At 38.8% G+C, this 26,192-nt stretch overlaps 1 protein-coding gene and 1 long non-coding RNA gene across 2 annotated transcripts in view; both read right to left on the bottom strand.

The window, feature by feature from the left end:
* gulp1b (GULP PTB domain containing engulfment adaptor 1b) overlaps positions 1 to 25,459 on the bottom strand; it is a 108,895-nt gene extending 83,436 nt beyond the window's left edge. The window contains exon 1 of the mRNA XM_079627636.1: positions 25,344 to 25,459. The gene's annotated coding sequence lies outside the window, so the exon portion shown is untranslated. The remainder of the gene's footprint in view (positions 1 to 25,343) is intronic.
* LOC307007094 lies at positions 19,745 to 25,217 on the bottom strand. The gene is made up of 3 exons (XR_013799580.1): positions 24,997 to 25,217; positions 24,447 to 24,548; positions 19,745 to 19,995 (listed from the first exon to the last, which is right to left on the bottom strand). It is a non-coding gene; the product is annotated as an uncharacterized lncRNA (long non-coding RNA).
* Positions 25,460 to 26,192: the final 733 nt, after the last annotated feature.

Genomic DNA, 26,192 nt, shown 5'->3' with positions numbered 1-26,192 from the left:
TGTATTTCTTTTCATATGTAACTCATTTTAAAATCTTCAAACACATAAAGAAAAAACAGAATTTCAGTTCTATAACTAGATGAGAGTGCTGTGTTTGGGGGTTTGGAGGCCTTCCCTTTTGACTGTGTAGTTTTTTCAACAGTCTGCCTGTGTCTGTATGTTTGTCTGTTAAACAGATCTGTTCTATGGCACATGCATTCAGATGCCCAAATCCCACTCTTCCTCATTAACTCTAAAATATGAATATTCAGAGCTTTATTAATATAGTCAATGGTTGCTGTCAGTGCAATAGAACAATGCAGCCGCCGGCCTAAATAATCCAGACAACCCAGTTGAATTTGAAGCGTTATTTTAGCCGCCTTGATGTTTATTCTGTCATGGCAGACAACATACTGTAGAGCAAACAAACAAACAAACAAACAAATACAAATAACAAACATGAGCAGTCAGTTAATTGTGCGTAGTGATTATCTTAATTACTAAATCCTTTCCACTAATGCTCATTACACACCAGCATGATTTTTAAAGCATGTTACTGATGCACCCTGATAACAGATGCTGTTTAGACAAATATGATAGAGAACTCAGTAATTAAATATGAGACATGACTATGCATCTACATGAATAATTCATTGTGGTAATAAAGCAGACATGAGGAGTGCAACAGAGCAACAACCAATCACCTAATTATCGATGCCCTGTGTTTTCTAATTATAATAATCAACAGAGCTCTATGCGGAGAGTGCTTAACTTGTTGCTGTGGATGGTAATGACCTAGGAAGTGGGCTTCCTTCAGGAGCATGATATAAGAGTGCACTTTACTGCTTTCCATTATTCATGTTTAACAGTTAAGATGGTTAACATTCCAGATGGACTATACATCTGTACATTTTGTTTGCAGGTTACGTCATTACGACAGTAGGTTGCGACAAGTTACTAGTGTGACTAATGTCTTTATGAGCGAGTCAGTAGCTTGAGAGAACATGCAAACACTTGATCGGATTGAAAACAGAAACCAGACAGATCTGTTCTATGGCCACCGTAGGGAGGACCCCTAGAAATATGGGTGGATAAGAACTGAACTGAATTCTGTAACCCTTTTCTATAGTGAGAGAGACCCAACGAGATATATTTCGCAGTAGCTTTCCACGCTGCCAGAACATCTACTAAGGGGACCAGTCTCTCGAGACTGGCCTCTGGTATTGATCGAATAGCCACTTCGGTGCTCTGTATGCGAACCGGCAGGGAACAACCGAACTGACTGTTCTACGACCCTCCTCTGAGGATTGTTGGGAAATGCAGGCACTTCGGCGCCCTGAAGCGGCGAACCGGCAGGGAACAACCGAACTGACTGCTTTACGACCCTCCTCGGAGGATCATTCGGGAACGCTGACACCTCGGTGCCCTGAAGCGGCGAACCGGCAGGGAACAACCGAACTGCCAGCACTGCGACCCTCCTCAGAGAGTCGCTTCCCAGAGGGCGCCGAGGAGAAACGGGTACCGTATTTTGATGAGGTGGAAACCTGAGACTAGAACTCACTGATGGGCACCGAAGGGAGATGGGCACCATATAATGAGGTGTTATCCATTTCCGCCCAGGAATTCACCATTTATTTCCTCAGAATTAAATGAAAAGATCAGATGGGTACATGTTTAATTTTTGCCCTCGGGAAGAAAGCCAACAGGAGCAGAGCTAAAACTCTCGATAGTGCATATGTTACACGTCAGGAATTTATGAATGAACACTGTCAGCCCCCTTTTACTAGAGCTGACCGTGCATGCTCCACTCCCAAACAAAAAGCGTGTGAACAACGCGCATACACTCTGATTCTCTCATCTACACAGACGCAGCAGTTTTCATTTTTGCAAATCATACATTATTACAAGGAAAAATATTAACACACGAGGGAAATCATTGTTGTGTCCATGAAGATGTGAAAAAAATAGGCATAAATCTAGATTACACATTTACCCAAATTATTATACGCCTGTTTAACCGAAGCTAATTTGGGTGGGTTTCTCCTATCCCCATACAATGTAACTTCTCTGTGTTTTACAGCCCTGACGAGAACGTCAGTCTCCTCGGCTGTGAACCGCTCCTGGCGTGCGCCTGGCACATCCGCCGTTATAACAGCAATCCGCCATGGAACAAGCGCACCTGCTCTTAAAGGGAATGTGAGAGGACGCTCTGATTGGTTTATTGCACGTTACGCCCAAACCACACCTATGAATAATGAAGCTACTTCAGACCAAACCATTTTAGATTTGCGTCGGGTGCAAGAGTCATTTATCCTGCCGGTATAATAGCAACAGTGCCCGGGATCCGCAAAGTTACTCGCGTTTCGCGTTTGATACTTGCGTTTCAGATCGTTAAAATAGGTCCCATAGAATCATTCACTTAACTGTTTAATTAAAAAACAAACAGGTTTATTCAAGAAGGTAGGAGTCTGAACAATTGATTCTGTTTGACTTTGTTTGGAACTGTACGGAGCACAAATAGACAGAGTAAAGGGCCGTTAATTGCAAAGACTATAACTGTAACAGACATCCCAAGTCTCCCGGAAGTTTCCGAGAGTCTCCCGTATATTGATAGCGGCTCCCTGATGCCCGCAAATTAGTTAAAATCTCCCGGAATCTAGAGCGAGCGAGCAAGAGTGTGATTTGTAGCGCGCGCACGGCAGAGAGAGGGAGCGAGAGACCTTGCGAGTGTGTGCTAGTGTGAGGCTCACGGAGCGCATGTAAGGACCTCCCACCCCCCCGTCTGCTGTAACGATAACTATAACTCAAAAGTTTCAATAATCATTCTTGGTCAATGAGAATAGGGAATAAGTCCACACCACAGCGTATTTTTTTAGCTAATGAACAATAAGATTTAATATTTAAAGCGGCAGATGATATTTTTTGGAAAGACATTTCGTTAACAATCATTTCGTCAACTTAACAATCAGTATGTGTCACGTTTATCATGGACTTTCTGTTTGTTTTCTTCATCATCATTAGTTCATTTTCATCACCTGTCTAGTTAATCAGTTAATCATCCTTCATTGTCATCACCTGTTGTACCCTCGTCATCCTCTGTGTATTTAAGTTCCTGTCTTTCACCTTTCAGTTGTCGGTCAATGTTTATGTTACTGTGTTTGAGTGTTACCCTTCAGCCTGTACCAGCTTTTTGTAAGTTTATTCTAGTAATAGTTTGATTTGGAGTATTGTACCCGTCTGCCTGTCTTCATCCGCACCATACCCGTGACAGATTGACCGACCAAGACAGTATGGATCTTCCAGCCGTCCAGATCCTTCTCCTTTCCCAGGAGGATCAGTCTCTCGAGGCCCACACACAGAGGTATTTGGACTTGGTACCTTTGGTACATTATGATGATATCAGCCTCTGTATGTTCTTCCGGGCAGGCCTCAACGCTGAGGCCAAAGCACGCCTGCCCGGAGATGGGCCTCGGGAGAACTTTGCTGCCTATGTGGAGTGGGTATTATGGAATAACGGATCATCCTTCACCGTCGATGATGCCACCAGCCCCACTCCAACTCCAGAGCTTCCTGCACCGCTGGTCCCGTCCAGCCCAGAGCTTCCTGCACCGCTGGTCCCGTCCAGCCCAGAGCTTCCTGCACCGCTGGTCCCGTCCAGCCCAGAGCTTCCTGCACCGCTGGTCCCGTCCAGCCCAGAGCTTCCTGCACCGCTGGTCCCGTCCAGCCCAGAGCTTCCTGCACCGCTGGTCCCGTCCAGCCCAGAGCTTCCTGCACCGCTGGTCCCGTCCAGCCCAGAGCTTCCTGCACCGCTGGTCCCGTCCAGCCCAGAGCTTCCTGCACCGCTGGTCCCGTCCAGCCCAGAGCTTCCTGCACCGCTGGTCCCGTCCAGCCCAGAGCTTCCTGCACCGCTGGTCCCGTCCAGCCCAGAGCTGCCTTCGCCGCTGGTCCCGTCCAGCCCAGAGCTGCCTTCGCCGCTGGTCCCGTCCAGCCCGGAGCCTTCGCCGCTGGTCCCGTCCGGCCCGGAGCCTTCGCCGCTGGTCCCGTCCGGCCCGGAGCCTTCGCCGCTGGTCCCGTCCGGCCCAGGGCCTTCGCCGCTGGTCCCGTCCAGCCCAGGGCCTTCGCCGCTGGTCCCGTCCAGCCCAGGGCCTTCGCCGCTGGTCCCGTCCAGCCCAGAGCCTTCGCCGCTGGTCCCGTCCAGCCCAGAGCCTTCGCCGCTGGTCCCGTCCGGCCCAGAGCCTTCGCCGCTGGTCCCGTCCGGCCCGGAGCCTTCGCCGCTGGTCCCGTCCGGCCCGGAGCCTTCGCCGCTGGTCCCGTCCAGCCCAGGACCGCCTTCGCCGCTGGCCCCGGTCAGCTCAGAGCCCTCTTCGCCGCTGGTCCAGTCCAGTGCTGACCTCCCCAAGAAAATTTTGGGGGGGGGCAATAAGTCCTCTGAGGGGATCGTGGAGGCCCTTCCGACACGGTTCCCATGGCCACCCGAAGGGTCCACACCGCCATGGTCGCCCGAAGGGTCCACACCGCCATGGTCGCCCGAGGGGTCCACACCGCCATGGTCGCCCGAGGGGTCCTGGCCGCCTGCACGTCCTGCTCCGCCCTGGCCGCCTGCACGTCCTGCTCCGCCCTGGCCGCCTGCACGTCCTGCTCCGCCCTGGCCGCCTGCACGTCCTGCTCCGCCCTGGCCGCCTGCACGTCCTGCTCCGCCCTGGCCGCCAGAAAGGCCTGCTCCGCCCTGGAGGCTTCCTGCTCCAGATCGGCCACCCCTTCATCAGCCTCCAGGGTGCCCACCCCCCCACCCCTTTGTTGTTCTACGGCGCGAGGTCGCGCCTTGTTGAAGGGGGGCGTTATGTCACGTTTATCATGGACTTTCTGTTTGTTTTCTTCATCATCATTAGTTCATTTTCATCACCTGTCTAGTTAATCAGTTAATCATCCTTCATTGTCATCACCTGTTGTACCCTCGTCATCCTCTGTGTATTTAAGTTCCTGTCTTTCACCTTTCAGTTGTCGGTCAATGTTTATGTTACTGTGTTTGAGTGTTACCCTTCAGCCTGTACCAGCTTTTTGTAAGTTTATTCTAGTAATAGTTTGATTTGGAGTATTGTACCTGTCTTCATCCGCACCATACCCGTGACAGTATGTTGTTAAAGAACAGTACAATTTATTGAAGGCACTGTACTACTATCCCTCACAGCCTTGTGTCCATTCCTGTCAAAAAAATTATACGGCACTACCCTGACTAAGGTATATTGTCCGTTGGTGTGGATACTCGCTCTTGGTGTGAACCAAGCTTAACTGGCTAAAATGTAAGTTACAATACTCACTATTACCTTCTTGTTTATTGACCTGTAATATAAATATCACTTCCAATTTGAGCTGGTCTAAATATTAGCACGGCCTTGCTTGACTGTCTATGAGCAGCTGTGATTTTATTCAGCTACTTGCCGATTTAGGATGCATCATCAAATTCTCAAGACGCCATTCCTATAGGAACCATGTTGTGCTTGTGAATCATGTTTCATTCAGTGCGTTATAAAATCCATGGCACATTTAATAAATCAGTTCTCTGTAATATAGGCCTCTCCTATACTACTATCCATTTAAACCTTCCAAATCACAGCTCTTTGTCGTCACATTCTGGAAGTCATTAAAATGAGTCTTTGCTGTTTGATAGATCGGCAATGTGGATTCTATGTTTGGCTTGACATGCTTTATTGATTCCGTTCGTGAGAGACTAACAACAGCTGCTGTGTGTCTCGCGGTTAGGACAGCAATGGAGAATCAACAAGCGACGGGGACAATGGCATATGGTGAGAGGTGGCCTATGTTACTTCAGGCGCAAAACATGAACACACACTTGCACAACACAAAACATGAACACACACTTGCACAACACAATACAAACACACACACACACACACACACACACACACACACACACACACACACACACACACACACACACACACACACACACACACACACAAAAGGCCTGAGGAAGCAACAGACGTGTTCTCAAATCAAACAGTTCCTTATGTTGACACAATTTACTTCTTATTTTATTGTTTATTATTTTGATGTAACATAAAATTAAACGATTTGTGAGTAGTTTGTTACTCTAATTTGTGTTATTACCTTATTTTTTTTTTGCTATATATTGGTGTGTCGATAAGGAGATTTAATACACTCTTAAAAATAAAGGTTCTTCTATGGCATTGCTGCAAAAAATCCCTTTTGGAACCCTTATTTCTGTCAGGACCACTATCGTCAAATACGATTGACAATTAGCATATAGTTTGGATTGGCGGTATGGTTCCGTTCTGGGCGAAAACACCCTGCGCATCCATGCAGCCTAGCATGGATAAGAGCAGGGAGAGCAGCAATAACCCCCCTTAGGGTAAACAGAACAGAACCAACATGAATGTATTGCAGATATCATTGAGTCAAGATTTTAAAGTACAACATAATGGAGAATTTATTCAGATTAAAAGGGAGTCAGAATGCCAAATCTTGACTGGATGAGAGGAGGAGCTGGGGATGGAGGAGGGTCATTAGCTCCTGAGAAACGCAATAGTTGCTGATAATACTGAAGGAGCTTATATATGTATACAGTGAAAGGCGTTGCATTCCTAGGTAGACGTGGATCAGCTGATGCGAGCTTGACTAAGGTGATCTGCCAGAACTACTGTAACACTACGCTTGATTTTTAAGTGTATTTATAATACAAAATGTGATCTGCATGGACTTTGTGCTTTCAAATGAACTGCTAACCATGATAAAGCAAGGTCATGAGCTTTTTATATTGACGGTAAAGTGGATGGACATGGAGGAAACAATTTTAATTATAGTTTATTTAGTTTATTTTAGTAAAATGCATTGATTTTCAAACAGTGATGAAACGCTCTTCTGATTGACCTTGGAAATAAGCATGCTACATGGAAACTTGGGATTTTACCTATTTTTATTGTCATTTCTTAGTGGAATAGAAATATTTTGAGGGATGTTTCTTGTCTGGATTCTGTTCCATCCTGTTCTGACACAAGACAGAGTTTTGTCTCTTTTAAAGAAAGATGATTCACTGCATGATTGACACTGCTAGCTTCAGTCTCACTCCCTGAACACAAATAAGGAAACAAAAGCCTAAAAAAATCAATGGAAAGGATCCATTTCTCCTTCCTTTTTTGGTGTTTTTTAGGTTCAGGTTATTCATTTTGAAATTCAAACTGTAGATAATTGTATTTTTCCCCAATATAATTAATAATTTCTCATTATGGCTTCAAAGAGAGTCACATGTGCTACTGCTTGTTAAAATCCAATTCAATTTGTTCCAATTTCTTTAATGTCTTACATTCTATTGGAATAATGGGTTTTCAAATAGACCTGGTACAAAACCCCTTTGAAACAAAAGCTTGAAGTGGATTGACTTGAAAAGTGTTAATATGAGACTACAAATTAGAGGCATGGATAGAGAGGCAAAAAGCATATCACATTAAAATAACTCAAGTCATATTTAGTCTCTCAGTAATTCAGACATTAAAGCTTGGATTCATGCAAAACATTACTACGTTTATCAAACAATATTTATTAGTAAATATTAAACTGTCTTTTTAATGTTTTTTTGGACATCTGACATCAACTGGTGACTCAACACAGTGCCAAGAATGTTAATTGCACTAAAGTAAACAATAATATCCTTACCATCAACCATTCAAATATATTAATATTGCCCAACAATATACACAATTCTTAACATGGCACATAGGCTGAATTGGACATCATTTTTATGATGCATAAACAACAGAAGTGTGATATCTTCCTAACACATGGAGCAAACATCGGGCCAAATATCGCATTAGGCTGCTGAATATGAAAAAATGTACAGCCAGATGTTGGCATCTACCCAAAGATGTAACCACATATTAGGGATTCAGGGGACTAAACGTAATAATTTAGGAATCGGCAGTGAAAACTACAAATCAGTTGAGCACTAGTCTGAATATTGGAGTGAGATATGGTGGTTGCATCTGCCTAATTTAGATGGTGTCTACCAAATGACATGCATTTGTACCAAATTTCCCTTCATCAACAACAAGAATGTTTTCCTTCCTTTTAATAGCAGATAAATCAATTTATTTTGCAATCCTAAACATGCATGCTTATACGCAATTATATGGTCAACAGTCTGAAGTAACTACAGATTGTACTTTAGATTGCAAGATGATGTGTGCATGCAGGTACCGGTATGTGTTTGCCAGTGTGCCTTTGTTTGATTATGTTGTCTCTGCATGAATAGATATGATGATTTTATTTATCATGTAGCGTGTCTAATTAAAGATCAGCAGAGTCAGACTGCAACATGTGGAACACTTGTTATCCTCTCTGTCAGAGCTGCACGCTTTATTCGTCCTCATCCGTGACCCTGGATCACAAAACCAGTCACAAGTCTCACGGGTATATTTGTGGCAATAGCCAATAATACATATGGGTCAAAATTATCGATTTTTCTTTTATGCCAAAAATAATTGGGATATTAAGTAAAGATCATGTTCCATGAAGATATTTAGTAAATTTCCTACTGAAAATATATAAAACATTTATTTGTGTGAGGGAATGCAGCACAATCGCGAACTTTAATGGACAACTTTAATAAAGGCGATTTTCTAAATGTTTCGATTTCTTTGCATCCTCAGATTCCAGATTTTCAAATAGTTGTATCTATCATATTGTCCTATCCTAACAAACCATACATCAAATTAAAGTTTATTTATTCAACTTTCAGATGATGTATAAATCTCAATTTAAAAAATGTACCCATGTGACTGGTTTTGTGGTCCATGGTCACATATTACAGTAGGTACAAGGCTGAGGATATAGTGAATGAGAGGGGCTGGTTGTCACACTTTTTACCCCAGTGAATATAACTCAGAATTGCTTTTTAAAAGTCAGTTTCTGTATAGACACAAACCTTATAGTATTGGCTACAAAAATCTACTGAACATTTCCATTACTATTGGCCAGAAGAAAAGATTTATTGAACACGCATTGACCTTTTTGCGACAAAATACATGTGAGCATGTTGTCACACTATATAAATGCTAAGCTATCACAATTGAACTTGTCAATAAAAAGTCTATTATATACTTTTATTGAATTTTAGGTAACTTTACAATAAGGTCTCATTAGTTAAAGGCACAGTATGTAAGTTTTTTCTGCTAGAGGTCATTATTCAAAACAATAACAAAACGTAGCTTGATGACGCCATGAATGAGCACGGCATCATGGGAGGGGTCGTCTTCACCTTCTCAGCCGATGGAAAGCAATCCGACAGAAATTGTGTTCATGAGTGTGCTAATGTATTAAAGTTTTATTAACGTTAATGTGGTATGAAGCAGGGCAGGCCAAGAGTTTAGGACATTTTAAGGTTGCCATTTTTATCATGCTTATATGCCACAGTCGGCCACTGCCTTTCATATTGTTGTTTATGCCTATAGTTACTATTAAAGTTTGTTTAACGTCTGTGTCACGTTTTGAGCTTGTTTTGATTTCTGTTCTTAGGTGTGTTTGACATCGGCTGTGGCTGGATGTAACCGATCGGCGAGAGTTGACGCAAGCAGGCAGGGAGTAGCTGAAAACAGAGACGTGAAGTCGGACTCTTTCTGCTTTCTGAGTTTGCATACTTTACCACAGCTGAAGTGAAATAAATGCAATATTTATAAAAAATACACCGACATTTCAGATACATTTCCATTTAATACTTTATGTACTGCTAAATACAGCGTCTGTTTGTACAAGAATAAAGTTCAACATAAGCCAATACTAAATACCAATGTAGTGTTTTGAAACACGAAACACGCGTGATCGTTGTCATGCGGTGGATTCGGCCAATCGTGGAACAGTTGTGTCGTCATCAGAGCTCGTGCAGCCGCTCTGGAGTAGCTGCGCAGAATGAACCAGCCGGCTGCTCTCGAATCGCTCTCGCGGTACTTTGATGGCATACATATAGCGTCGGTGCTGTCTCAAGTTGGACACAATTTCTAACCGGCATGCACTGCTTCAAGTCAGCGCTGAATAAAGTTGAACAAGCCTATTGTCTGTGTTTGGTTAATCTGTGTATTAGTTCAGTTCTGTCTTTCTCTGCCTCCTCCCTGTTTGTTTCCGTAGTTACTGATTTGATTTGATTCTCATTAATTAGTCTCGTTAGTTCCTCTGTTTGCTGTCTATTTAAGCCTTGTGTTTCTCTCAGGTCTTTGTCAGTTCTACGTTGCATTTAGTTCATTGTTCCTGAGAAGTTTTGAGCTCTGCTGCAACCACCTTTTAACAGTCAGCCTCCTTCTTCCCTGATTTCAACTTTGTTACAATTATGTTTGATCACACAAATCCACATTATTTTATTTACATTTTTTTTTTATAGCCGTAAGTGCTGAATTACTATTCATACAGCTCACTTTGTTTGACTTTTTTAAATTAAAATTGTGGGGTAACGCAGCACTGTTTTACTTGGTCAAAACAATTATACTAAAATACATTTGAGTATATGTTGAAAGTTATGCTATAGCGTTTACGCACATTTACTCGGTGGCTGGTATGAGACACTTGTTGCACACTGCAGTAAGCTTGATCGATATTAGAATATTGTATTAATAAAAGCTGGATGATTTTTTTTGCTATATGGCACAAATAATAAAAAAATATACTGTATGGTGGAGATAATGGTGTATTATTGTAACTGCAAATAAAGCTTTATCCGATTATGCTATGTTAGCCACTTGACAAAATAGTGTTGTCTCTGAGGCATGGTACAAACAAACATGTTACTAATAAACAAGAAAACAATATTCAAACAATGCGACTTACTGTGTTGAGCTATATAACAATCATTAATTTCTGTCAATAGGTATCCAAACAGTTGCTCACCTGTCTAGTAAAAAACAAAGCGTCTTTGGTGTTTCCATGGTTTCTACGGAAGTAGAACCAGAAATTGAGGGTAAAGCAAATATGACGTCATTGACAAGCGACGCAATGACACGGGCCATTACACTCAGGGGGGCAGTGTTCCGAAAGACATTGAAGCCTCCCCGGGCGCCGCCATTGGCTAGCGGACCCCCACCTGCTGTTAGCATTCCATTGACTCCCATTCATTTTGGCGTCACTTTGACAGCGAGTAACTTTACATCTGAGGCGTTTAAAGACTCCATTTGTCCATTGTTTATTTCTAAAGAAACACGAAAATGTATAAAATGCTCCATTACCTTGTATCTTACGTTATGGCCCCGTAGAAGCAGTTTTTGTAAAAATAGGCTAACGATTGCGTCATAACCGCGCGACTCTGTCGCACAAGTCGAGAAATTACCGTATGGACAGGCAGAGAAGCTCGCAAGCAATCGGGAGGACGTGGAGGCATAAAGTCAAGGGAGAAGCCCATAGAGAGTGATAAAGTTGCTCCCGCTGCTAGCTCATGGACAGCTAATGCTCACGCTCTCCGTCTCTGCGAGATTCGGAAGGGAATGATTCAGATTTCTCTCGGCACAGCTACTAGAAGACCTACAGGTTGCTCACGTCACATCTACGTCGTCAAGCTCAGTTTGAGCCTGCGCAGTTCGCCTGGCGATCAGGAAGTGAGTGCTTCTAATTGACTTCACTTCTCTCCGTTGAAACCTATGGGGTCGCTGTGTCCATCTTATATACTGTCTATGGTTACACTGATTAAAATTGCTGGTTTCAAACATTGTTGGAAACATTTGGGATAAGTACATAAGTCAACAAAATATATAGTTCTAGTTTTTTTCTTTTCATTTTAATCCAAAAATCTTACATATTGTGCATTTAACATTCAATGCATTAACTAACATTAACTAACAGGCAAAAAATGTGTTACGGTGTTAGTTAACTTTTGTTAATAACATACAAATGTTCATGGTTAGCTCATATTTGCTGAGGTCAATTAAAAATATTAACAGACACAATTGTTTTATTTTATTTATGTATACAATTTTGAAATAACATTATTAGATAGATTAAATAATAAAATCCGATTATTAAATGCTTTAGAATATTTTTTTGTCATTAGTTTTTACTAAGGGTAAATAATATAGTTAACTAATGCTAATAAATTAAATGGTAAATGGACTGCATTTATATAGTGCTTTAACAGACCCATGGCCACCAAAGCGCTTTACATATTGCCTCACATTCACCCATTCATTCACTGACGGCGGTGTCAGCCATGCAAGGTGGTATCCAGCCCGTCGGGAGCTGGGGTTAGGTGTCTTGCTCATGGACACCTCGACACTTGGTCAAGTGGAAACAGGGATAGAACCACCAACCTTCTGGTTTGTAGACAACCTACTACATGAATCACTGAGCCACTGCCACCCCCGATTAAACCTTATTGTAAAGTCTTACTAAATTTTAAATGCCAAAACATAAACGAAACAGAATATAAAATGTGTGTTAAGCTACTATTTTGGCCTTTAAATATTGTAATTAATACATCATGACCTATAAATATTGAATTTGCTAAATGCGACTATAAATCATGAAGATATTATAAACATTAATATAATGATTTTTTGTGAAGCTGCTTTGAAACAATGTGTATTGGATGGACAATACAGTTAAATACGATAAAACTGAAATAATCAGAAATAATCAAATAATTTGGCCCATCAGCTCTTATTTCTGGCATTGCTAATCAGCTTGGTCCCCTCTCTTTTAATATGCACTACTGTGTTCAAACCCTTGGTGTAATTTGTGATCCTACATTGTTGTTGGATTAGCAGATCAGTGCTGTGGTGAAAAGTAGTTTCTTCCAGTTAAGATCAATTGCCAGAATCAAGAGGATGCTTTCTAAGAAGGACTTTGAAACTGTTTCATGCTTTTATCACATCATAGATTACTGTAATTCACTTTATCTGGGTTTGCCTAAATAATTTTTGAAAAGTCTGAAAATGCAGCAGCCAAATATTTGACTGGCACAAGAAAACGTGCACATGTACTTGCCTCCCTACACTGGCTACCGGACCGGTCATGTTCCGTGTTGATTTTAAAATTTTGCTTTTTGTTTTTAAAGCTCTACATGGATGTGCTCCCCAGTATATTTGCAATCTCCTTACGCCACATACTACCTCTAGATCTCTTCGGTCATGAAATCTATTTCTCCTCTCAGTCCCTCGGTCACATGGCTGCTCCTGGGCTCTGGAATAGTCTTCCCTTTCACATAAGATATTCCCCTTCTATTCTACGTTTAAATCCTATTTGAAGACTTATTTTTATTCTTTATGTTTTAATTCTGTGTGAGGGTGTATCATTTTAATTTGTCCAATTGGTTTTTCAGATGTTTTAAAGGGATAGTTCACCCAAAAATGAAAATTCATCATTTACTCACCATCAAGTTGTTTCAAACCTGTTTGAGTTTCTTTCTTCTGTTGAACACAAAATAATATATTTTTAAGAATGTTGGTGACCAGACAGTTGATGGACCCTATTGACTTCCATAGTAGGAAAAAAAAGATACTATGGAAGTCAATAGGGTCCATCAACTGTCTGGTCACCAACATTCTTCAAAATATATTATTTTGTGTTCAACAGAAGAAAGAAATTCATACAGGTTTGAAACAACTTGAGGGTGAGTAAATGATGACAGAATTTTCATTTTTGGGTGAAATATCCCTTTCAGTATGTTCTTTATTGTTGTACAGCACTTTGGTTTCAACATCTGTTGTTTTAAATGTGCTTTATACATTAATAAACTAGACTAAACTAAACTATTGTGAAAAGTGCTATACAAATCAATTTGATTTGACCTTTATGAAAAATACTCTCATTCAGTATTCACAATTTCTTTCTCTCTAAAATCTAATCCAAGAATGTTTTGAAGGCATTTTCCATTTACATAAGAAACAAACAAAAACAAAACCATTGTTAAAGTAAACATGCATTTGTGCGACCATGTTTATGGAGCCTTTGCGGCATCTAGCCTTTATAGCTGACTGTTTAGCTCCCTCTAGTGATTTATTTTCATTTTTATGTCAAACATTTGTAACTATATGCTAAAAATGCACAATAAATAATTAAATAATAATTATGTGGATTTAATATTTTAATTCTGTAATATTCTCCATTCACCTTCTTTGGAAGATGTCAGTCCAATATAACTCCATACTATAAAGTACAAACAGCTGCTTTAGACAAATTATAAAGAAATGGCTTACTCATTAAAGTTTGACATATGGGAACACAGCCGTGCCAGCAGAAGGTTGATTTACATATCCTGTCCTATTGGGAAAACAAAGCCGGTATGGGTGTGCCCATCTGTCACTCAGGATGATTGACATAATCTCAATAAGCATTTTATGACGCACAAATTGAACATTTTTACATCTCCCCAGAGAACATTTGGAAAGATCAAGGGTAGACGCTCAACTACTTCTCCAAGCCCCCTGTGAACCAACCTACCCGCTCAAATAAAGCACTGCCAGACAAAATAGACAGTATTATATGATTGAATATACATGACTAAATGTTTCCATCCAGTATTTAGAATAAAGAAATACTACCTTCTATTTTATGTGCATGCTAGTTATCTTTTTTCCATCCACCAAAGACACAAAAGCCTGGTTTCTCAGTAATTCAAGGCTTCTCATTTTGTGTGACAATTTCTTTAATGGGGAACATACCTATTCATGTTAAAAGAAAGAACAAATAATTTAAATGTATAGCCACACACCTCATTTCCTACCCAGGATTTAATACTTTATGAATATTTCATTGTAATAAATTAGAAGTACTTTACATTTTCATACTTGTCATTTCCACAGTTTCCACAAATGAATTATAATCCCTCAATGTTCTAAAAGCCCTCATTAAAACGCTGACATTCATTTTCTCATCAAGACAGACATAAAGGGCAGATCACAGGGCCAGCAAATGAGCTAAAGTAGGCCTGGACAAAATGAGCAAAAAAAGGCCTGGACCATTGACATCACAGACTTAAAAGTGGATCAGATTAAAAACCAGACACCTAGTTATTGAGGTCATTTTTCTATACATGTCAATATTTAATTTCATGTTTCATGTTATGTATCTACCTAATCGCCAACATAACTAGGCCTAATGCCTATACCTAATAAAGCTAAATCCTGCATTTGGACCAAGGCTGGTTCCAAAATCACACTTGACCCTGATGAACCCTGGCAAATTGGAGATTTGCTCTGCAAGTTTTTTCACAAAGTTCTATTATAAACAATGAAGCTGACTGCACAGTGAATCTCTTATTTACATAATGTCTCATTGTTATAGTGAGAGGATTTGCAAGTGTGCAGAACTTTTTTACAGAACAGTGTTTTAAAGCAGTGAGTGGATTCTAACTTAAAAACCATTGCGTCAAGAAATCAAAAGACATGTTTGTGGTTGACTACATTACAAAACACGTTGCAAATAGAAACCTTTGATGCTCAGATCTCAAACACAGATACACACTGGATCATTTGCCAACTCTGTTGCGCTGATATGCTATTATTACGTAGAAAACAGATCCTAGACCAGCAGTTATGGGCAGCTTTTCCATCTAAAAGCAATCAGAAGCAGCAGCAGACAGTGATTTAAAGTGAGGCAATTCCACACTATTTTCAAGTCCGTTCCCCTCGTTCGGAGGGGGGGTACATGGATGTCCATGGGGGTGCCAGGCCTGAGCCTCATCACCAGCACTACAGTACACACACCATCAGTCTTTGTCTGACCTCATCAATGCTACACTGTAAAAAATGATTTGTTAGTTTGACTCAAAAAAGTAAGTTACCTGGTTGCCTTAAAATTTTGAGTTCATTGAAACTAAAAATGTGAGTTTTTACAACAAGTGATTTTGTTGTTTCAACTATTATTTTGTTATTTCAATCAAAGATTATTTTTTAACTTAACGTTGTTTTGTTGTCATAACTTAAGATTACATATTATATCAACTTATTCAAGCAATCAAAGGAATTAAGTTAACTTACAAATGTAAGTTCACTCAACTTAACCTTAACTACATATAGTTTGTTGTAACAATTAACTGAAAAGTTTACACGGTTGCCTTAAAATTATGAGTTAAATCAACTACATATAGTTTGTTGTAACAATGAACTGAAAAGTTTACACGGTTGCCTTAAAATTATGAGTTAAATCAACTACATATAGTTTGTTGTAACAATTAACTGAAAAGTTTACACGGTTGCCTTAAAATTATGAGTCAAATCAACTTCAACACAACTTAACATGACAAATACTTTTTTGTTAAAACGAATTCTGGAATAACAGCACAAATAAACCATAACTTTAACATTTATTATAACATTCACACAAATATGAATTCATTGAATTGTCTGACAAGTATATTTTAGTATAAATGAGTATGATAGAATTAACTGCTGCTTCAATAAAAACATTAAAACACATTAAAGCAGCAGGACACAAGCTGTTGCTATAAATGTCAAGCATGTGTGAGAATAAACAAATGCCAGTGTAATGACATTAACATCAGCTTGAATTAAGTGCAATAGAATAAATAAAAATAAAAAAACATTTAATGAACATGACATGAAAATTTCATTTTTCAAATTTCAAAAATCCTTTGCTCAAAACAATATTTTGTCTGTTCAATAAAACAAAACAAGTATTGAGTATGCGAGTATGTACAACCTCATAAAGTGACTGAAATAAGAAAACTGTTGACAAGATAACCACAAAATATCAGGCCAGTGAGGCCACATTTCATAACAAATCTCAACAAATATTAAAAAGCATTTCTCAAACAGCATTAAAAGGGTTAGTTCACCCAAAAAATAAAATTGTCATTACTCACCCTCATGTTGTTCCAAACCTGTAAGACATTTATTCGTCTTTGGAACACAAATTAAGATATTTTTAATAAAATCTGAGAGCTTTTTGTCAATCCATTGACAGTCTATGCAACTACCACTTTCAAGCCCCAGAAAGGTAATAAAGACATCATTGAAGTAATCCATGTGACTCCAGTGGATTAACCTCAAGTTTATGAAGTGACGCGAGTGCTTTGTTTGCTCAAAAAAAAAAATATATTTACAAAATATTAATCTATCAATCTCCAACGCACGTTCAAGTTTTTTTTGTGCAAACAAAGCACTCGCGTCACTTCATAAACTTGAGGTTAATCCACTGGAGTCACATGGATTACTTCAATGATGTCTTTATTACCTTTCTGGGGCTTGAAAGTGGTAGTTGCATAAACTGTCAATGGATTGACAAAAAGCTCTCAGATTTCATTAAAAATATCTTAATTTGTGTTCCAAAGACAAATGAATGTCTTTCAGGTTTGGAACGACATTAGGGTGAGTAATGACAATTTAAATTTTTGGGTGAAATAACCCCTTTAAAACTAACCCTGCGAAGCAGGTTTCTTTATCTATTCCAGATTTTTAAAGGCTTATACCAATTTATAACATTTTATAATGAAAGGGTTAGTTCACCCAAAAATGAAAATTCTGTCAGTAATTACTCACCATCATATTGTTCCAACCCCGTAAGACTTTCGTTCATCTTCGGAACACAAATTAAGATATGTTTGATTAAATCTGAGAGCTGTCTCACTCCTCCATAGGCTTCTTAAGGGATTGAAACTTGCCAGCCCAGAAAGTTATTAAAAACATCATTAAAATAGTCCAAGTGGCTCAACCATATGTTTATCAAGCGGCGAGAATACTTTTTGTGCGCAAAAATAGGGATGGGCATTTTTGTAATTTTCTCATTTCGATCATCAACAGGTCTCAAAAACGAGTAATTAGGGGGGCGGGGCTTGTGCGGGGGGCATGGTGTGTCCGTCATGAAAATGTTAGGAAATGTTACATGTAAGACTGTTACGATAATTAATGTTGACAAATAAAAATATGACATTAAACATGAAAACATGAACGTATGACTAGAAAAAATAACACTATGATGCATCAATGTTTTCGAAAAAGAAACATCTAAAAGGAATAGCTGCTTGAGGTAAAGCTAAAGAGTAAATGATAGTAAACTGAAGCACGTTCTACGACAACCTATGAGATTAATAATCAGATATCCTAGATACAGAACATAAACGTAACATTACAACTTGCATTAACAAATATACTATTTGATATTCTATTTGCGTAGTATATCTGCGCAGCGCGTCTGTGTTGCACGTCACCACGTAGGCTTACTATTGGCCGACGCTAGTCATGTGTGTGACGCGTGTGACGTGCAACACAGACGCGCTGCGCAGATATACTACGCAAATACACTCAGGCCAACGGAAAATATAATGAATAGTGGAATAAAGTCATTAGTTCTGTTTGTTTTTTTGCGCACAAAAAGTATTCTCGTCGCTTGATAAACATACACAAGATATTCAGCATTATAATGAGAACAGGATTGTGATAGAATGTTGTAAATTCTCTGCTTTAGTTGCTCGTGTATCAGCGCGCTGTTAAGGGAATAGCGCATCCAAAATTTCCCTATCAAACCACTGACTGTAAAAAACTAGTTAACATGCGCATTCGCGTCCTTTTGTTCATGCAAGTTGTAATGTTACGTTTATGTTCTGTATCTAGGATATCTGATTATTAATCTCATAGGTTGTCGTAGAACGTGCTTCAGTTTACTATCATTTACTCTTTAGCTTTACCTCAAGCAGCTATTCCTTTTAGATGTTTCTTTTTCGAAAACATTGATGCATCATAGTTTTATTTTTTCTAGTCATACGTTCATGTTTTCATGTTTAATGTCATATTTTTATTTGTCAACATTAATTATCGTAACAGTCTTACATGTAACATTTCCTAACATTTTCATGACGGACACACCATGCCCCCCGCACAAGCCCCGCCCCCCTAATTACTCGTTTTTGAGACCTGTTGATGATCGAAATGAGAAAATTACAAAAATGCCCATCCCTATTTTTGCGCACAAAAAGTATTCTCGCCGCTTGATAAACATATGGTTGAGCCACTTGGACTATTTTAATGATGTTTTTAATAACTTTCTGGGCTGGCAAGTTTCAATCCCTTAAGAAGCCTATGGAGGAGTGAGACAGCTCTCAGATTTAATCAAACATATCTTAATTTGTGTTCCGAAGATGAACGAAAGTCTTACGGGGTTGGAACAATATGATGGTGAGTAATTACTGACAGAATTTTCATTTTTGGGTGAACTAACCCTTTCATTATAAAATGTTATAAATTGGTATAAGCCTTTAAAAATCTGGAATAGATGAAGAAACCTGCTTCGCAGGGTTAGTTTTAAAGGGTTATTTCACCCAAAAATTTAAATTTTCATGACTCACCCTCATGTCGTTCCAAACCTGAAAGACATTCATTTGTCTTTGGAACACAAATTAAGATATTTTTAATGAAATCTGAGAGCTTTTTGTCAATCCATTGACAGTTTATGCAACTACCACTTTCAAGCCCCAGAAAGGTAATAAAGACATCATTGAAGTAATCCATGTGACTCCAGTGGATTAACCTCAAGTTTATGAAGTGACGCGAGTGCTTTGTTTGCACAAAAAAAACTTGAACGTGCGTTGGAGATTGATAGATTAATATTTTGTAAATATATATTTTTTTTTGAGCAAACAAAGCACTCGCGTCACTTCATAAACTTGAGGTTAATCCACTGGAGTCTCATGGATTACTTCAATGATGTCTTTATTACCTTTCTGGGGCTTGACAGTGGTAGTTGACAGATTTCATTAAAAATATCTTAATTTGTGTTCCAAAGACAAATTAATGTCTTTCAGGTTTGGAACGACATGAGGGTGAGTAATGACAATTTAAATTTTTGGGTAAACTAACCCTTTTACTGCTGTTTGAGAAATATTCTCCTTTAATATCCTTTTTAATATTATTTTAAGCCATCAAGCACAATGTCCTCCTCTAACACCACAGCCACATCAATTATTTCCTTTGGGAGGAGGTTTGCAGTGTTCTCCTCTGTGACCACCAAGAGTCCAACATTCATCCCCTTCACCACCTCTTCCTCATCAGTTGGCTAATAAGAGAAAAAGGAAATTATTATGAATCACAAAATTACAAATTTACAAAGCATTTGTAGGTAACAATGAATGAGTGTTAAAGGAACACTCCACTTTTTTTGAAATAGGGTCATTTTCCAACTCCCCTAGAGTTAAACAGTTTTACCGTTTTCGAATCCATTCAGCCGAACTCCGTGTCTGGCATTATCACTTTTAGCATAGCTTAGCATAGATCATTGATTCTGATTAGACCGTTAGCATCTCTCTCAAAAAAATTACCAAAGAGTTTTGATATTTTTCTTATTTAAAGGGATAGTTCACTTTGAAATTAATTTTTGATATGTTTTAGCTTACCTCAAGGGCATCCAAGATATAGGTGTCTTTGTTTCCACAGTATTTTCCAGTGTTTCCACTAAGACCGACGGAAAATGAAAAGTTGCAAATGAAGAGTATAGTTCCTAGCCATAACGGCCTAGAAAATCGCAACTTTTCATTTTCCATCGGAAAATGAACACATTTTCATTAATAAAAATTCAATAATCTATATTCACCTTTCATAGTTCACTTCCAAAATATTCAAACTGTTTAAAAATACAACCTATAATATTCAACAGGCAATTTTCAGTCCATTTTATTTCGTTTTACAAATTCACTTCCACAAATTCGACAGTAAATTCAACATTGACATCCAGGAACTGCAGGAAAAAGCAGTAGATTACCGAGCATAATCTCCATCTGCTGTTAATCAACCTCACCAGCAGGGGGCGCAAGCGTGTGTTGTTGACGAAGACCAGAGCAACAGTTAGAGCAAGCCATTCATTCATAAAAACTGATTTATAGAAATGTAAGTGTATTTGTGATTATTACACCGTGTCCTAACTACACGCGACGCGACACCGCGACACGCGATAAAAGGTATCTTTTCCATGTTAATCAGAGTTTTTGTCCTAACCAGACGCGACGGTGACACGCGAAGTTTCTAATTTAGAAACGGTTCCTATTTCTGCGACGTCGCGGCTGACAGATCCGCCCACACAGACGGGATGGATATGAATTTCCCTATGAACAAGATTGAATAAACTGATTGTCATATGAAGAAATTACACTGGTTATGGGTACACATTATTTATTTTTAGTTAAAAATAGGTCACTGTGCCACAAGTGATAATGGATAATTTACCTCAGATTTTGAAAGCATATAATATAGCGTTCAAACTGAATTCTATGCAAACATACAACTGTACTTCATAACAAAATTAGTCAATGAGTATATTTAGTTAATGTTTTGATTTTTAATAATGTTATTTCTTGATTTGATTATGTCCTTACCCATTTCCAATGCGAGTGCGTTCCAGCAGTGCGCTTTCACAGAGAGACTCCGCCCACACGCTGTTCTGAATGGCTGTGATTTTTGATTGACGTGTGGCGTCTCACAGTCGCGTCGCGTCTAGTGTGGACAGACACACTTGCTGTCGCTGGAATTTTATCGCGTCGCGTGTAGTTAGGACACGGTGTTATGAGGACTGTTTTTATGTTTAATTCAGTGTCTTCACGGTCCCTGTGTAGCCTACATGCATCTTTCTCTACCGTGAACGAGATTATAATGTTATTCCCCGATGCTGATGTACAGAACGAATGTTACATTTGAGGTAGACATATATTTCTCTTGGTTGTTTAGTTGCCTTAACTTTATATCGCGGCGATGTGTTGCAGGCTACTGGGTTTCCCTCAATAATTCAGGATTGCTGGACATATAAAACGCTTAGCTTAATGGACAATTCCGGTGCTAAATGAACCTAGTGGTAATTAACACATGGTTACCGAGTCGATGGTTCTCTGGGATGCGTTTTCATGATAATTGAATGTAAATAGTTTTATCTCTAAAAACAGATTAGCTTATAACGCTAGTATATGGGGCATCGAATATAAGTAAAAAGAAGTCGCTAGTTAATACCACTAACACGGCTCAAAATAGCCTCACACTAACACGGTAGCATAATGAGGGTCCCTACATGCAAACCGAAGCATTTAGAACTTTGTAAGTGTACAGACAGTTTAATAAGAAGATACTTTATAAAGACAGTACACGTCGCGTATACAGGCAGGAGCCATCTTTGGAAAACAGTCTCGACCAGTTGAGCCACGAACGGCGTGCTACGTGAGCTGAACTGTGACTTAAACCTATCGACTAGCACGACGTTTGTGGCTTGACTGGTCGAGACTGTTTTCCAAAGATGGCTCCTGCCTGTATACACGTAATATACTGTCTTTATAAAGTATTTTCTTATTAAACTGTCTGTACGCTTACAAAGTTCTCAATGCTTCGGTTTGCATGTAGGGACCCTCATTATGCTACCGTGTTAGTGTGAGGCTATTTTGAGCCTTGTTAGTGGTATTAACTAGCGACTTCTTTTTACTTATATTCGATGCCCCATATACTAGCGTTATAAGCTAATCTGTTTTTAGAGATAAAACTCTTTACATTCGATTATCATGAAAACACATCCCAGAGAACGGTCGACTCGGTAACCATGTGTTAATTACCCCTAGGTTAATTTTTTCGCCGGAATTGTCCTTTAATAGACGAATACAGTGATATAAAAGTCCAAACTCGCACCTTATTGAGAAGGCTGTATTATTTGGCTACAGGCAAGCAGAGTCAGAATATGCACAAAATTTCACACCAAGCGTTTCCCAGTGATATACTGGTTATAAAGTTGGCTTGACGTTGGACATTCGCGCATTTAGGGGCCGTCTCTAAAGTTACACGACATCGGTATACACGTTTCTAACTTCAATAGCATTGGAAGAGAATGACTTACAGTCATAAACCAACTCTAAAGTGTTCATGTAGGTGTCAAGCATGATGTACACCTTTTTCATTTATTTATATTTATTCAAATAAATAGAAGTTTGCTATTGAAGTTAGAAACGTGTATACCAATGTCGTACGTAACTTTAGAGACGGTCCCTAAATGCGCGAATGTCCAACGTCAAGCCAACTTATAACCAGTATATCACTGGGAAACGCTTAGCGTGAAACTTTGCGTGTTAAGTTCATATTCTGAGTCTGTTTGCCTGTAGCCATATAGTACAGCCTTCTCAATAAAGTGCGAGTTTGGTCTTTTATATCATTGTATTAGTCCATTAAGCTAAGCGTTTTATATGTCCAGCAATCCTGAATTATTGAGGGAAACCCAGTAGCCTGCAACACATCGCCACGATATAAAGTTAAGGCAACTAAACAACCAAGAGAAATAATGTCTACCTCAAATGTAACATTCGTTCTGTACATCAGCATCGGGGAATAACATTATAATCTCGTTCACGGTAGAGAAAGATGCATGTAGGCTACACAGGGACCGTGAAGACACTGAATTAAACATAAAAACAGTCCTCATAATAATCACAAATACACTTACATTTCTATAAATCAGTTTTTATGAATGAATGGCTTGCTCTAACTGTTGCTCTGGTCTTCGTCAACAACACACGCTTGCGCCCCCTGCTGGTGAGGTTGATTAACAGCAGATGGAGATTATGCTCGGTAATCTACTGCTTTTTCCTGCAGTTCCTGGATGTCAATGTTGAATTTACTGTCGAATTTGTGGAAGTGAATTTGTAAAACGAAATAAAATGGACTGAAAATTGCCTGTTGAATATTATAGGTTGTATTTTTAAACAGTTTGAATATTTTGGAAGTGAAATATAAAAGATTTGAATATGGATTATTATTATTATTATTTAATTTGTATTAATGAAAATGTGTTTGAAATGAAATATTCACAGCTTAAATATACAACCATGTTGAATTTCAGCCCATAAAAATGCAATGCATTAAAATGCAAGCATGGTTAATGCAATGCATTTTTTTTTTTCAAGTAGTGCAATTCAACAGGCTTTTTTATTTCAAAAACATTTGCCATTATTTTACTTCCATACGACTCGCTTCTGCTTCGTTCATGGTTTTGGAGTAGGCGTGGGTTTGGACATGATTTGCAAGGAGGGGGATCTATGTTTTCAAAGCTAGCAGGCTAAAGTTAGCATTTCCCAGATGACCTATTCCACCTTTAACTTATATTATTTAACTGTACAGTTGTGGAGTAAAATTCACTTTAAATAAGATCCCCATTACTCATTTTCATTCATGCAAATAACATGGACTATTTCTGCCACCTGGTGGAAAACAAACACTTACAATTATATGAAATTTCTGCTCTTGGCTCATTTACCATTCATTGCTTTTGGATTTACTATAAAATTACTATGATAACAAACTGTAGCACTTTTACTGTACTGAAGTATAGCAAGTATAACGTTAGTAAAGTCTCATGCCATTTAGATGAAGCGATTTTTTTTTTTTAACAATACCAGACCTCGGCAGCCTAGAAGGGTAATAACTTAATCTTAGACTAAACCAGTTGAGACAGAGACATATTGAATTTTAAAATGAACGTTAGCTACTTACCATAAACAGCCCAGCTGTGAAGAAAATGGCGTCTTCCCGTTCTGGTGTGATCCAAGTTAACTGTTACGTCGTGTGGCAAACATGTCCATAAGCTTAACAAGTCTGAAATATCACAAAAAAAAAGATTAATTTGAACACTTATTGCTTCAGAAGCATAAGTATAACAGTAACGTTAACGTTACAATCTCTATAAGGCGACTTAATGCCGTTCAACCTGAATGCATTATTAACGTTAGCTGCTATTACTTTAAAACGGGCAATAACGTTACGCATTCGTGTTTAATCACGGGGAAAATGAAAAATGACTAAAATATTATTATTTATCGGGATTATTGGAAGGTTGAAACGCTTCACTAACAGCCTTACTAAACTGTAACGTTAAAGATGACATAAGAAACACTATTTTACCTCAATGGAAACTTCTGGAATTTCTGAGGGGAAATTATTACTTATAGATTAATTTAAACCATCTTCTGATTTTCTAGGAAATAAATTTAATTACCCTTAGACAAAAACAGCCTATAAGACATTGAATTTAAAAATTACTTACCATAAACCGTCTTTCCTTGCTTCTGAAGAGGCTGAGAAGAAAATCGCGCCTTCGCATTCAAGTGTCGTCTCTGTTGTTTACTCCCGGTCGTTCGGCGCATGCGCAGGGAAAATTAAGACTCAGAGGTCTTGTGAACTATCTCTATTAGTAGAATCAACTAATGTTTTTATTTTATATCAGTGCATTGCCGTCAAGCCATTAGTTTAATCAACCTAAACTAAAAATGTTTTGTTATCTGAACAACCTTAGTGAATCTAAGTTGATTTGACAAAAGAAAATTTGTTGTGTTAACAAATCATGGGAATAATTTTTTACAGTGTAGACTCACTTACTGTAGGCTACTGTACCTTGCTGACTGCTAGAAGTTCCAGATATACCAGCCTTGTTACCTCGATCCAGTCAACTAAGTCACCATCCAGTCATCCCTCGTCTTCTCGTCTAAGCTTGTAGGCCACGTGACACCTGCAGTATTTTTTTTTACATTTATAACGAGTTGAATTTAATCAGTTATGATCTATAATTAAAAAAAAAAAAAAAAGATTATTATAGGCCTACTGAAAACGAGAGTGTGAACAAGTATCTATTCCTAAGGATTAGGTTGTGTATCTGTAAATGCATGTTCTTCTCAGTTAATGCAGCAGGAGACTAGCAGCTAGCTGAATTTTTTTATTAAATTTGATCACATTTTAATAAAGTGTTGTGACCAAAATAATAGTTTAATTGAATACATTATTTCAGTCACTCAGAGCCACTTACACCCTGAGCAAAAATTGATTATAAAGCACTAATGGAAGCACTGATGGAAATACAATTAAAGTTTTATAGCTTATAGACCTTATCAGAACAGCGCGATGACAGGTATGAAAGTGAGGCTGTGAAGGGTACACTTACCGTGTATCCTCTGTTATCCTCTGTGAAAAACTGTATAAAGCTCCTAGATCACTTATAATTTCCCACAGCTCATTGTCTGGTGTTTTTTGTCAACTGAAATTTCTCGGAAAAATATTGGTCTCAGCAGAACAATCCGTAAACAACACAAATAGTAGCCTACCAACCACTGAAGAGTTGGGCCTGTGTCTATCTCTTGGTGCTGCTTTGAATAAGGCTATAGCTAGACAAATATTCGATATAGTTACACTTTTATGATATCACTCTTATGGTGTCGATGCTGTGCGCTATTTTTGTGCCATTCATAG

Source organism: Phoxinus phoxinus (genome assembly GCF_949152265.1).
Source record: "Phoxinus phoxinus genome assembly, chromosome: 11".
NCBI classification, from domain to species: Eukaryota; Metazoa; Chordata; class Actinopteri; order Cypriniformes; family Leuciscidae; genus Phoxinus; species Phoxinus phoxinus.
Note: the sequence above shows the minus strand (reverse complement) of the source record. Positions and strands in the feature narration are given on the sequence as shown.